This window comes from Primulina eburnea, chromosome 5 (assembly GCF_022965805.1).
Source record: "Primulina eburnea isolate SZY01 chromosome 5, ASM2296580v1, whole genome shotgun sequence".
Classification (NCBI taxonomy): domain Eukaryota; kingdom Viridiplantae; phylum Streptophyta; class Magnoliopsida; order Lamiales; family Gesneriaceae; genus Primulina; species Primulina eburnea.
This window is the reverse complement of record NC_133105.1, coordinates 10432779-10448372: the sequence shown is the minus strand read 5'-3', so window position 1 is coordinate 10448372 and position 15594 is coordinate 10432779.

The following is a 15594-nucleotide window of genomic DNA, read 5'->3' as shown; positions in this document are numbered from 1 at the left end:
TAGTGGTAAATGCTTGAACACAACAATTGATATTAGAGCCAAAATAAAGTGTTTGATTCTTATGAATTGCAAATAGTGAAATTAGTAGGAGGGGATTGTTGAGTACCAAAAATTGCCTCTACTAGGAAGAAGATTGAATCATGATTCTTGGGATGTTGAGCAGTTTAAAATATTTGAGTTATATCGTTACAACAAACTATAAATTTTGGCAACAGTGAATTACATATAGATGCATATAGGTTAGCTTTAAAATGCTTTGATGGACCTAAATAAGGTCAATTTCCAAGTAATATAGAAGTGAACCCCAGGGAGTAGTGCAAAGCTGTCATATTAAGAAGTGGCATGGAAGTTGGAGATATGGTTCCAAAGGAGATAGAAGATGTATACGAGAAGATTGTAGACGAAGTAATGGATGAGAACAAAAAAATAAAATAAAAGCCAAAGAATGATGATCACAAGAATGTACCTGAATAATAGTCTTTATCAAAGGCCAATTTACCGTATCCGCATGAGTTTAATAAAAATGTTTTGGATGATCAATTTCCGAAATTCCTCGAAATTTTCAAGAAAATCCACATTAACATACCAATTTATGGTTATATGAAGTAGATGCCCAACTATGCTAAATTTATCAAGAATGTAATTTCTAAGAAGTGGAAACTTCAAGAATTAATGATAATGAAACTGACAGAAGAGTGTAGTGTAATCCCTCAAAAGAAGCTTAAAAATCCAGAGAGTTTTATTATTTCTTGTGTTATTGTTGGTTATCATGTAAATAGAGCCTTATGCGATTTAGGTGCAAATATAAACGTAATATCTTTTTCTATCCACAGGACTTTGGATCTAGGAGATGGGATGCATAGCACTATCACTTTGCAACTGGCAGACATATCCACATGGGATAGTGAAAGATGTTCTAGTAAAGGTGGACAAATTCATCTACCCAGCTTCTTTGTCATGTTACACATGGAGGAAGATCATGATGCCCCCTTAATTTTTGGGAGATCATTCATGGCCACTAGAAAAGCCTTTATTGACGTGCACAAAGGAAAGTTTACATTGAGAGGCGAAGAAGTGGTGTTCAAAATCTACAACACTAACAGAGGAACTAAAAAAAGGTAAGTATGTGTAATAGTATTGATAGCATTGATTCGTGTGTATATCATGTGGGTGTTGGGACACTAGTAGAAGATTCCTTAGAGAGATGTCTGACGAGTACGCCTTCTTGTATAGATGATGATTGGGACCTTCGAGAGAAACTACCCACTCTCAATTGGTTTCCGAAAGAAAAGATGTTCAACTAGAGGAGTTGCTGAAAGATGCATCTAAAGAGGTACCACAATGTACTTCTGATTTAAGGGAACTGCCAATCTATTTTGTTATGCATTCTTGGGTGAATATTCGACGGTCTTAGTAATTATAATCTTTTTCACTTACTTTGGATTAAAAAGATAAATTTTTGGGAGAATTGAGAAAATTTAAATCCTCATTGGGATGATCCATTGCTGATATCAAAGGGATTAGCCCCACTATTTTCTTGCATAAAATATTGATGCAAGAACCTTCACAAACCTTATGTCGATCATCAAAGAAGATTAAACCTTGCCATGAAAGAGGTAGTAAGAGGTAAAGTATTAAAATTACGGCATGTTGTTGTCATTTACGCCATATCTGATAGTCCTTGAGTCTCACCAGTCCAAGTAGTGCCTATGGTATCACTGTAGTAAGAAATGAAAAGAATGAGTTGATATAAACTTGTACAGTGGCTGACTAGTGTGTATTCATTGACTACATGAGATTGAATAATTCTACACAAAAGATCATTTTTCACTTCCATTTATTGATCAGATACTTGATAGATTAGGTGGTTATCACTGCTTTCTAGATGGTTATTCATGTTACAACCAAATATTCATAGCACCAGAAGATCAAGAGAAAACTACTTTCACTTGCCCTTACGATACATTTTCCTTTAGAAGTATGTCATTCAGAGTTTGTAGTGAACCGTCTACATTTCAGAGGGTATGACAGCCATTTTTCCAGACATCGTGGAAGAGAAAATGGAAGTTTTAATAGATGACATCTTAGTATTTGGCTCATCATTTTATTACTGTCTGCATAAGCTCTCCCTTGTTCTGCAAAGAAGTCAAGAGAAAAATCTAGTTCTTAATTGGGGAAAGTGTCGGTTTATGGTCCAAGAAGGCATTTTGTTTGGGCATAAAGTGTCAGCAAAGAGAATGAAAACTACATAGAGCCAAGGTACTAGCAATTGAAGACCTCCACCCACCCCAAAGCGTCAAGAGAATAAGGAGTTTTTTATTACATGCTGGGTTTTATCATGTACTTATCAGGGATTTTTCGAAAATTACTAGACACTCATGCAATTTTTTAGAAAAGAACTCCACCACTACAAGTAATTTATTAATCAACAACGCACATACGACAACGATTTAACAACGGTTTTAGTGAAAATCATTGTCGTAGAGGGTTTTTTTAAGCTCTTTTGGGGGTCAAAGACAACGGTTTTTAGAGTCAATGACAACGGTTTTATAATACCGTTGTCTTTAAGCATTTATGACAACGGTTCTATGAACCGTTGTCTATTAGCATGTTTTTTTGGAAAATCGACAACGGTTTTGTAAAACCGTTGTCGATTATTTTGTTGTTTGAACCATTTTAGCAACGATTTCGCTAAAACCGTCCCTAAAATTAGCGACGGTTTCGCAAACACCGTCGCTGTTTTGCGAAACCTTCGCTAATCGTCGCTCAAATTAGCGACGGTTTGGAGCAAATCCGTCGCATGTTTTAACTTAGCGACGGTTGTACTAAAACTGTCGCTAATGTTAGCGACGGTTATTGAAAAACCGTCGCGAAATTTAAATTTTGAAAAATACCTCCATAATTAGTGATGGTTGTAACAATAACCGTCGCTAATAGCGACGGTTTTACCTAAAACTGTCGCAAACTTTCTATAAATACCCACTTTTTCGATCCATTTTCTTCCACCCACCTCACAACACTTAAAATGTTTCTATCTTACACAATTTTACCACTTCACAACACTTAAAATTTTATCTATCACACGATTTTAGTTTCAATTTAAGATAAATTTTTTCGCTTTAATTGTTGGTAAATTTTTAAGTGTTAGTTAAGATCAAGAATATTGTTAGTATAGTAAGACTGTAACATGTTTTAGGTTTATTAAATTATTAAAAGTAATTTTTTTTATTTTACCTAAAATATTGACGACGGAAATTATCTAAAAACCGTCGCTAAAAGTAACGACGGACTTCATGCAGACCGTCGCTAATTTTAGCTACAGTTGTTTATAAACTGTCGCTAATTTTAAATGCAACAGTTTTTTAAAAACTGTCGCAAATTGTTGCTACTACTACGATGAAAAACCGTTGTCTTTGAGCGAATCCTTTAACAACATGGACTTTAACAACAGTTTTAAAAATGATACAACAACGGTTAAAAACCGTTGTCGTTGGGCATTTTTTTGTAGTGCACATTCATTTTTTACGATGAATGTTTGCAAGCATTTAGCAAGATCAAGGAAGCAGTCATTTTTCACCTATAATGATCGTGCTTGATCGGAATGAACCATTTGAGTTTATGTGTGATGCTTGTGATTTTGCTTTTGGATCAATTTTAGGGCAAAGGAGAGAGAAGACATTCAGGGCCGTCTAATATGCAAGTCGTATGATGAATGCAGCTAAGCGGAACTACACCACCACCGAAAAGGAGATGTTAGCAGTGGTGTTTGTATTTGACAAGTTTAGAACATTTCTCATTGACACTGAGGTAACTGTTTATACTGATATGCAGTGATTCGTTACGTGTTTGCAAAAAATTGTGAAACCAAGATTGATATGGTTGATATTGTTGTTGCAAGAATTTGATTTTGAGGTAAAAGATAAAAAAAAAAGGCAGTGAAAATATGGTATTTATCACGTTTGGAGTTGAAACAAGATGGAAAGAGGAGACATCAATGAAACATTCACATATGAACAACTTTTCGAGGTAACCTATAAACTCTCATGGTTTGTGAAAGATCGTTTGCAGAGCACCTTGAGGTGCTTCAAACAAAATATTCTCCAAGAGCTGCAATAGCTCGTGTTCTAAGAATGTATACACCGATGAATTATATCGAGTTTGGTATTTAAACCAAGTGGAAAACACTCGAAATAATCATTCGTGAAGAAACACCGATATATTTTATAACATGTGTAACTAAATAACTGTAAATAGCAGGAATCAGTTGAGACATACATCAGTTCAGTTATGGTGAAAACTGAACCTACGGATGCTCTTACTGGTTCAATCAGTTTGAAAACAATAGTTACACAATTAAATACACAAGATATACTCATGGATGTTCGGAGACTTCAACTGCTTCTACGTCACCCTTCTACCACATCGGGTAGGACCCACTAGAAACCTTTGATCGATACAAATGATTGTACAAACCCACCCAGCTTAGGACTTATCATTTGTCTAACTGAACTCCAAGTCTAGACTAAAGGCAGCACCTTCCAACCAACACTTCTTTAACTTCTATGTGAGAAAGACTACATACACAAGTTTATTGTCTTTGTGCAAGATTGTATTTGAGTGGTAGTGTGTGTGTGTGTGTGTGTGAGAATTGAACAATTAAAGCACCACGAAGGTGTTCTCACACACTGAGGGAAGTAAACTTCTAAACTAAGCTGATATGACTGAGTCTTCCCTCTGGGAAAAATGCTTCTTTAAAGCTGATAAGAAAATAAGCGTGCCCTTTTCCTTTTATTTTCACACACTCTTGTATGTGCTCTCTCTTGCTGATGGTCTTGATCTTGTATATATAGAGGCATTGATACCGTACTTCAATACTCATCACAAGTGATCGTTGCAGCTTGAATGTGTTCCTTGGTATATGTGTCTTGGCTTTTCTGACATGCCTCCAGGAATCTCTAGGCTTTAATCTGTGCTCCAACGTCCATTATTGTACCTTTGAACGTACAGATGTTTCGTATCTTAGTGTGTAGCTGGAATCCACTAAGATAAGCTTGTCTTGATCTGCAACTGATTTATTCCTAACTGATGTTCCTAACTGGTCATCTGAACTGATCTTCAGTTGGGCTTGGTGAAATCAGTTGACTCGTCAGTTGAACTGATTTCACTTTCAATTGGACTGATCAACTTGGTTCTTCATTAGTTGAACTCTTCATCAGCTGGCCGGGCTTCTGAAAGTCTTCTGCTAAATCATCTATCAGCTGGACAATCAGTTGAACTGTTCTTTGATATGTCAGTTGAACTGATTCAGTTTGGTCGATCAGTTGATGTTTTCAGTTTACGTCTCGATAGCTTCAGTTTTACCTCTCTTAACTGATCAATTCGAAGCCTGATCAGTTCCAGCTACCTGTGCACTAAGGTAAATCATTAGAAACAAAATAATAAGTTTTGTTAACATCAAACTCAAGATTGCGAAAATAAAATGTTCCAACAATCTCTCCCTTTTTGATGATCACATAACTTGAATAATTAAAACGATTTAAAATAAATTTAAACAGTTAATAATTCTCCCCCTTTTTGAGAATAAAAAATTTTTAAAAACATTAAAACGAATAAAAAACTTTCAGTTCGAGGGATAGCAGAAAGAAAAGCTCCCCTTCAACAACTAAATAAAATGATTTGAAAACAATTTTTTCAGTTCGAGAGGTAGCAAATTTAAAATCAGTTTTAAAGAATAGCTCCCCCTTAAGAACTGAATCAAAAACTCCCCTTTAAAAATGTAATCATTTGCGCGATTAATGAAGTTTTAGTAACAATCAAGTACTTTAGGCAACAAATCTTAAGATACCAGTTGTTTATTTAATCAAATAAGCGTCCCTTGTATTGTACATTTACGCACATCAACAATTGTAAGAGAAAAATGCTACTCCACTAGCAGACTTTAAATAACATAAAAAATCAGTTAGTTTACACATAATGAAACTGAATATACTAGCAACTGGTCGCCTTGAATGCTTTGAATGCTACATATATTTTGAGTGTCTTTTGCCAGAGGATCAGTTAATTTGCCTTGGTCTTGATCTCTGTGCTAGCTAACTGATCGAGCTGACTCAAACTGGACTCAACTGATGCTGAACCGCATTGATCATCTATATTGTTTTGATAAGGCAATGAAGTGGCGGCACTTATGATGATTAAGTTCCACTTAACTCATCAGTTTCAATTGGTAGTTGGGTTTCGTCTGTTGATCAGTTGGACTAATAGACTGGCAACTGAAATTTTGTCTGTTGGGTAGTTTAGCTGAACTGCTGTCAGTTGAACTCAAAACCTACAAGCTACTTAAAACAACAAAGTTAATGAATCGATAGAAGTGGCTACAATGTTAGTTGCTGAACCAAGAACCTTCTCTCTTCTCATGGCAAACGCATAAAATATTTAAGAGGATTTTGAAATCCATTTTAAATAACATTTTGAAACATATTTTAAAATATCAGTTTTCAAATGTCCTTCTTAGAACAGCTAGCTCTTATACCAAATGATTGATCATTTTCAGAGCACCTTGAGGTGCTTCAAACAAAATACTCTCCAAGAGATGCAATAGCTCGTGTTCTAAGAATGTATACACCGATGAATTAGATCGAGTTTTGTATTTAAACCAAATGAAAAATACTCGAATAATCCTTCGTGAAGAAACACTGATATATTTTATTTCCTGTTTAACTGAATAACTGTAAATAGCAGGAATCAGTTGAGACATACATCAGTTCAGTCGATAGAATGCTCTTACTGGTCCAATCAGTTTGAAAACAATAGTTAAACAATTAAATACACAAGATATGCTTATGGATGTTTAGAGACTTCAACTGCTCCTATGTAACCCCTTATACCACCTCGTGTAGGATCCATTAGAAGAATTTGATCGTTATAAATGACTGTACAAACACACTCAGCTTAGGACTTACCCACTACCTAACTGAACTCCTAGTCTAGACTGAAGGCGGCACCTTCCAGCCAACACTTCTTTAACTTCTATGTGAGAAATACTACATACACAAGTTTATTGTCTTTGTGCAAGATTGTATTTGAGTGGTAGTGTGTGTGTGTGTGTGTGAGAATTGAACAATTAAAGCACCACGAAGGTGTTCTCACACACTGAGGGAAGTAAATTTCTAAACTAAGCTGATATGACTGAGTATTCCCTCTGGGAAAAATGCTTCTTTAAAGCTGATAAGAAAATAAGCGTGCCCTTTTCCTTTTATTTTCACACACTCTTGTATGTGCTCTCTCTTGCTGATGGTCTTGATCTTGTATATATAGAGGCATTGAGACTGTACTTCAAGACACATCACAAGTGATCGTTGCAGCTTGAATGCGTTCCAGGAATCTCTCGGCTTTAATCTTTACTACAACGTCCATTATTGTACCTTTGAACGTACAAATGTTTTGTATCTTTGTGCGTGGCTATAAGCTTGTCTTGATCTGCAACTGATTTATTCCTAACTGATGTTCCTAACTGGTCATCTGAACTGATCTTCAGTTGGGCTTCATGAAATCAGTTGGCTCGTCAGTTGAACTGATTTCACTCTTTCAGTTGAACTGATCAGCTGGGTTCTTCATCAGTTGAACTCTTCATCATCTGGTCGGGCTTCTAAAGGTCTTATGCTAAATCATCTATCAGCTGGACAATCAGTTGAACTGTTTTTTGATATGTCAGTTGAACTGATTCAATTTGGTCAATCAATTGGTGTTTTCAGTTTACGTCTCGATAGCTTCAGTTTTACCTCGCTTAACTGATCAGTTCGAAGCCTGATCAGTTCCAGCTACCGGCTCACTAAGGTAAATCATTAGAAACAAAATAACAAGTTTTGTTAACATCAAAATCAAGATTGCGAACATGAAATGTTCCAACAGTTTGTCGATTTTGATAATTTCCTCTCTTTTGGTGTTTTTCCTCCAGATCAAAATCACCATCAAAAGAAGAAGTTTCTCCATGATGCTAAATTCTCTACGTGCGATGATGCTAAATTCTCTATTGAGATATCCCTTATCGGTTACTATTTGGTAAAGAGTGTCACCTACCACTAGAGTTGGAGCATCATGCCTTCTGGGCTTTCAAGAAATTAAATTTTGATATGAAAGCTGCTGGTAAATAATGACTTCTACAACTAAGTGAGATGGAAGAGTTCGAGAATGATGTGTACGAAAACATGAAGATTTATAAGGAGAAAACAAAGAAATTCAATTCTCCCCTCACACTGTTCTTTGGTAAGTTGAAGTTGAGATGGTCAAAGCCTTTTACAATAGAGACGGTGCAGCCATATGGAGCGATTGAACTCAAACGCAGTGACTGATGAACATTCAAAGTTAATGGCAAGCGATTGAAGAATTACTTTGGAAATGAAGTGAGAAAAGTGGACAATCCACTAACTGCATATTTAAGAAGAAAAAAAGTCGGTTGACGACTATAAAATAAGCACTGTCTCGGAGGCAACCCATAAATTTTTCTTTGTTTTTAGTAATTTTTTGCTTTTAGTTCAATCTTGTTTGATCTCATTTTTTTCGGATGACTCATTCGAACTATTTTTTATTCTTGTAGATAAAAAAATCTTAAATCAAAAGAATGGGCGCATGTGCGCGCAAACCATACATCAAAGCAACATAGATAGGCGTGAAGCTGCATGATCTACGCGAGTAACCGTGCACGATCGCGCAACTAGTAAGTCCGTAAACGAGCGTGCACCTGCACGAGAATAGTGTGCACCCACGCGTGAGCCCCTAAAAAGCTCTTCCAGATCTGCGTTCTTGAGCATTTCAACACTATCATTTTCTCTCCTCCCACTCACCAGCCGCAAAATCTCACTCCCTGGACGCCACACCTCACCTCGCCGACTTACCGACCACCAACCACTGCCTAAGCATCACCGATCTCCCCCTCCAACAATCAAATTTTTTTCCCGGCAAAGAAATTTTCAGATCTAATTTATTGGGATATATTGTTTCATGCCTTCTAAAAAGAAATCAAATGGTGATGCCTCCTCAACTCACGCCTATGATGCAAATAAATTTTGGAATGAGGAGGCGCAACATATTTACGAGAGCATTCTGACCCTGCCCATTATCAAGGAACTGGGAATAGACGTTTCTACCCCTGATTATGTGTTAGTTCAAGGGATTGTGAATAAAGGGTGGATATAACTGGCGCAATCACCACTAGACGTTGTTCCGGTGGTTCAAGAATTTTATTCGAACTCCGAGTGAGGCATGGGGAATATAAGGTACTGGTGCGAGGAAGCTAGTGGTCTTTAACTCGCACATCATTAATTAAATTTACAATCTATCGAGATTCAATAAGGATGAGTGACAGTAGATTACAGTGTCATGATAAAGGGCTTGTGCATCGATGGGGCCAAATGGAGAATGAGCCAAGGAGCATCGATGGGGCCAAATGGAGAATGAGCCAAGGACATCTTTTAATTTGGCAAGAATTATGCTTTCAACCAACCAACCGTCGGTCTCACACGTCCACATATTATTACAGAACTATACAATCATGCTAGTTTGACATGGGGGCTAGATGAACAAGTGTTAAAACCTGAGGCACTGATTGTTATTTTTCCTGGAAACCCCGGGCATGGGGAAACAGAAGACAAGAGGAGAGATGAACGGATGGTGTATAATCAACAAGCAAGAGAACGCCGAGGACTATGGAAAAATACACCAGCCGTTCATCTCTCCTCTTGTCTTCTGTTTCCCCATGCCCGGGGTTTCCAGTTAAAAATATGACTATGGAAGAACGCCGTTAAAAGGATGACTATGGAAGAAAGGATTACTAAAATTGTAACGACCCATTACAGGCCCAGTGGACCGCCCATACGGCCCACTGCCCCGATCGACCCAAGGCTATCCCGATCTTGGGCTCCCTCAAAGGGGCCTTTTCCCTCACGGGCTTTCCATAGGCGTCGTACGGGTTACTCATAGGATCTCTCCTTCCCTACCAAAGGATTTCTTTCGCCTCCCCAAGACTCGATCCCATGACCTATAGGATAAGTACATAGATATCAAGAGTCTTGGTACCAATTGAGCTAGTAACGATCATGAGCCATTAGGCTGAACCAACAAAGGCCTCGGTCCATACCCACGCACCACTACTGGTCATGGGTCGTTAGGATGGTCCAGCATGGGCCTCGGCCCATGCCCATGCACCGCCACTCACAGAATATCCCACTCCTGGAAAGTGGTTTCTTTCGCTTTCCTCAACACTTGAACCGAGGACCTCCAGGATAAGTTCCTAGATTCCTAAGTGTTGGATAAGTACCTATTATAATTTCGTGGTTGTGGATGTTGAGGATTTCAAAAACAGGTTCTAATGCTTGTTGTGTGAGGTACGCGTTGTTCCTTCCTTATACATTGAAAACAATGCACACTCTAAGTTGGGCAGGTAAACGAACCATTTATTTCTGCAAGTTAGTCAACTTTAGCTCTAAAAAACAAATTTGGGTCTTGAGTGTCAAGTTGTGGAAATCAGGTACAATTGATAGATGATGAGAATTTATGTGAAACTGAACTGAATCAAAGATTTTGAATCATTATATATATTTTTACAAGTTCACAATTCTCTGCACTAATGCCATTATTATTGATACACTAGATGCTAAGAGAACGTCTGTCATTTTGATATAGAATAGATTAATGGATTCAGAAACTTGCATGATATTCACTTGACATCAAGATGAATGTTTACCAACATGGATACGATCTAGATAGTTATTTTAATTATTTTTGGTTTGTTTTCTTTTACTATTGTATCAGTTTCTAGCCCTCTGTTCCTAAATGATAATGAGATGTGTGAATTTTTATAGTTGAATAATTCAAAAAACCATGTGTTTGAGATACTACACATGATTTACTTTATGCGTTGACTTTTGAATTGAAAGTTGTCAAAAAAATTTTTAGCACTCTTAAAGGCGAAATATGGATACTGCGTGAATTAGGGATGATTTAGGCGATTGTTAAATCGTTTGAGTCTTTCGAGCTTACCTACTACATCTTTTAATCCCTAGTGTCCTCGATTAAGCATAATGGAAATCGAATGGAGTGTGCCAAGGCACACGAGAGCCTTCAATTGTACTATTTCTAAATCCATATCAACTATCAAATTTTTTTCTATACACTAAATCATGCTTGAACCAGAGATAAATAATTCCTTTGAGTGATATTTTATGAATTTCTACATGCAAAAAAAATAATTATTATTTTTTTTTTGCACGAGGTAGACGATTAATGGTGTTTCGGTGTGGATGAAGTTAAAAAAGAAGAATTGGGCTGAAAGATTATGACAACACAATAAAATAAGAGGATCGGAAGGTGAAGGATTGTTTATTTTCTCTCATTCCTGAATTATCTTTCTTTGTTGTAGCTACGATCTGTAGCCTAACGTTACAAGCTTAAAAGACCTATTAACCAAGTTACATGAATCTAATATACTAAAGGAGAAGAGTTGCTAAAGTTGGGCCTATAGACACTTGAAAAACATAATCAACAAATATGGAATATGATTGTAAAGGCCTTCTAAAACTTCTTGCTTTAAATATTTGCGAAAAATTAAAATTTTTCTTTTTAAAAGAACTTAAATGGTCTCATTCATAAAATCGACTGATGAATCAAGTTCAATGTTTAAAAATAAAGCAGCGGAAGAAAATAAAGTTTGCCAACAATTAAAATTTAAAAAAATATCCAACGACTGATAAAATGTATGCGGAATAAAATAACAACTGCTGCACTGAGGTCCTCGGGTGCCACTACTGCCGACCCAAGCTGGCTCACTGGTCCCCGCCCTCGGCCCTGGCCTCATCAGTACCTACAACAATCAAGTCTAGTGAGCCTAAAGACTCAGCATGCATATATCGCAGGTAACGAGTAAAATCTGAAGTAAAATATGCGTGGGATAAAATATCATGCCCTGAGGCATGCTGAAAATAATCTGTACTGAGCAATTATAATACGTGTATAATTGAACTGATAATCACAGTAAAAATGTTTGCTCCTTGGAGCCTGTACTGAAATAACTGGTAAAATTTTCTGTTGAGATTATGTTTTACGCCTGTGGCCACTGCACTAAGCTGAAACTGATCGGTAACTGGCTACCGAGGAGGCTGAAACTGAACTGAGCTGGCCGGTCACTGGCGACCGGGTGGTACCATACTGAACTGATCGGTCACTGGTGACCGTATAAAATAACACTCCCACATAGTGAATGAACCACAAGCCATATCGCATAAATCTCAAAAATAATCATTTTTTGTTTTCATGCACGTAATATAATTTAACTGGCATAATGAAAAATCCGGTAATTTTACCAACTGGATTGGATTGGATCGTCCCCAGGCTCGCTGCAAACTAACTATGCCATGAAAAATATGCAATTGCTTAAACTTGACCAACTATGCAATTTAGTTCAAAAGATGCGACTATGACGCCTAATGACTTCGTATTTAATCATGACTCTGAACCAACCTGAACCGACATATCGTCATGATCAAAATACGCTGAAAATCATAAAATAATGCTCCTAAAATGATAGGGTCGAAATCTATGTGAAATGGAGGCCAAAACATGAAACGCTCTTTCGAGAGTCAATTTGGCACATCGCACTGTAAATTCTCGTACGACCTCAAAAATGATCCGAATCACGAACGGTCGAAAACATGACCTTCCTAACTCAAAGGCATTGTCTAGTCCAAGGCCATGGGCTAAAAGCCAACCAAGAACTCAAACGAGCCTTCTAAATGACACAGCAACCTGCTGTAATTTCCAGCAGCTGCGCAACTACAAGACTTGCGTTGGTTTCGAGCCTATCGGCCATTAGGCGTGAACCACCGACCAGAGACTCTTACCAACATCCCAAGGAGTGATTTGAACCATGGCTAAGGGCTTTTGGCCAGCCACAATTCGAACCATACCAGAAACAAAACCGAAACTCCAACCGAGAACCAACGTGCATGCGTGTGTAGTGTTTAGCTTTGATCGATGTCTTGCGTCGTTCCAGTTGCCATTTGATTGACCATGGCACGATCTAAACATCTAGGGGCATGGTATGAACCGTGGCTAAGGGCCATAGGCCAACCAAGATCCATACCAAGCAACCAAAACCGAAATGCATATGCTGAAATAACCGAAGGGCCGAAGGGTATAGGTGGCTGTTGTGATGTTTTTATTAAAAACCGACGAGCCATGGACCAAGCCACCAAAAGGGCGACTTAGTCACGTCTTAGTCATGCTAGGGGAGTGATCCAACCATGGCTATGAGCCCTAGGGCAGCCAAGATCGAATTCAATCCCTCCTTGCCAACAAGCTGAAATTCGAAACTCAAATGGACCAAATGAGAAGTTGCTGTCCATTTCTGAATTTCCAGCAACCAGAGGCTTGAACGAACGGACCAATCTGATCCTAATGCATCCTATTACGTGTATTGATGTCGTCTTGGGAGCCTGGAGTCGAACCAATCACCTGAAACTCACAAATCAAGGAAAACGTGAAGCTTGCCAAGGAATATCAAAAATTCTGCATGCGTTGTTTTCAAAAGTTTTTACATGGATCTCGATTTTTGCTTGAATAAACATGATCATGTACTGAAAAATAAATGATAATATGACTTGATTGAGGTTTAGAAAGAATCTAGACATGCCTTGTTACCGTTTGAAATAGAAACGAAAAGAAGAGACGAGACGGCGCGGAGGAGACGGAGTGGCTTCCTTTTCTACCTTACCTTGCTCTCGATTTTTCTCTCTTCTTTTTGGCTATGCACCTCACAATTTTTACCTCTGAAAATGAGTCTGAATTCACTCTGAATTTTCGAAAAGGAGAGGGGGGAAAATATGGTTAGGAGAGTGAGGGAAGTGGGTGCAAGATATAAGGAAGATCCAAGACCAAGTCTTCTCAAATTTGAATTTTGAATTATGGTTTGATATCAAATGAGTTGGGGGATGTTTCTAGAGGGTGATGACCGATTTATTCCCTTGTTTTCTAGTCTAGGATATGCCCATTAATTAATTAAATTGTGCTCCCAAAAATCATAGAATTATCCTACAATTTACATGCAAAGAAAAGGTCAAAGTTGATGAGTTGGCAAAGGATATGCTAGGCAAGGGGGAGGTGGCCGAAACATGCATGATAAATGGTAGGGGGAAATTGATTATGTAGTAATTTAATAACCCTTAAAATCCTTACTAATCTTTTAATTAATTTAGTGAGCTAACCCCTTAATTAAATAACTTAAATGAGTTCATTTCTTAATCACCTCAAATAATTAAATTAAATCCTCAAACACTCTTTTTAACTTAAATGAACTTACTTGCTAGCTAAATTAACTTCTGGAAATATTTCTCGAATCTTAAATTCTATCTCAAAACTCCAACTCCAGTCCGGCCTCGCTGAAATAACTGAAATGCTAAAAATCAAACTACTGAACTGAAATAATAAAATAATTAACTTCAAAGAAATGCATTAAAATAATCATGCAATGAAGTCAATTAAATTTAAAAATCTAGAATTATGCATGGCTTATATGTAGACTGATTTACGGGTTCTACAATCCTTCCCCCCTTAAAAAAAATTTCGTCCTCGAAATTAGAACTCGCCGAATAACTCGGGGTAACGCTCTCTCATCTCCGGCTCGGACTCCCACGTAGCTTCCTCCTCGGAATGGTTGAGCCATTTGACTTTGACTCGCTTAACCAGCTTGTTCCGAAGCTTCTTCTCCTGTCTGTCTAGGATCTGCACTGGTCTCTCCTCATAAGATAGGTTCGGAGTAAGCTGAAACGGCTCGAAATTCAGCACATGCGAAGGATTTGCCATATACTTCCTCAGCATGGAGACGTGGAACACATTGCGTACTCCGGCCAGATTCGGCGGAAGATCCACACGATACGCTAGCGTCCCAACCCTGTCGAGGATCTCAAACGGTCCAATGAATCTCGGACTGAGCTTCCCTTTCTTGCCAAATCTCATGACACCCTTCATAGGTGCCACTTTGACAAAGACATGATCACCCACTGCAAACTCTAAGTCTCTCCTCCGCTGATCGGCATAACTCTTCTGTCGGCTCTGAGCAGTCCTCATCCTATCACGGATCTTGACTACTACCTCTGCTGCCTGCTGAACAATCTCTGGACCCAATTCTGCTCTCTCTCCTACCTCATCCCAATGAACAGGAGATCTGCACTTGCGGCCATACAGTGCTTCGTACGGAGCCATACCAATGGAAGACTGGAAGCTGTTGTTGTAGGTGAACTCAACCAGTGGCAGGTTAGACTCCCAACTCCCTGAGAAATCAATGACGCAAACACGGAGAAGATCCTCCAAAATCTGAATAACTCGCTCCGACTGCCCATCTGTCTGCGGATGAAAGGCTGTGCTGAACAGCAACTTCGTACCCAAAGTCGAATGCAAACTCTTCCAAAATGAGGAAGTGAATCTGGGATCTCTGTCGGATACGATAGAAACTGGAATGCCATGGAGTCGGACTATCTCTCGGATATAAAGCTCTGCATACTGAATCATGGTGAATGTCGTCTTAATAGGCAAGAAGTGCGCTGATTT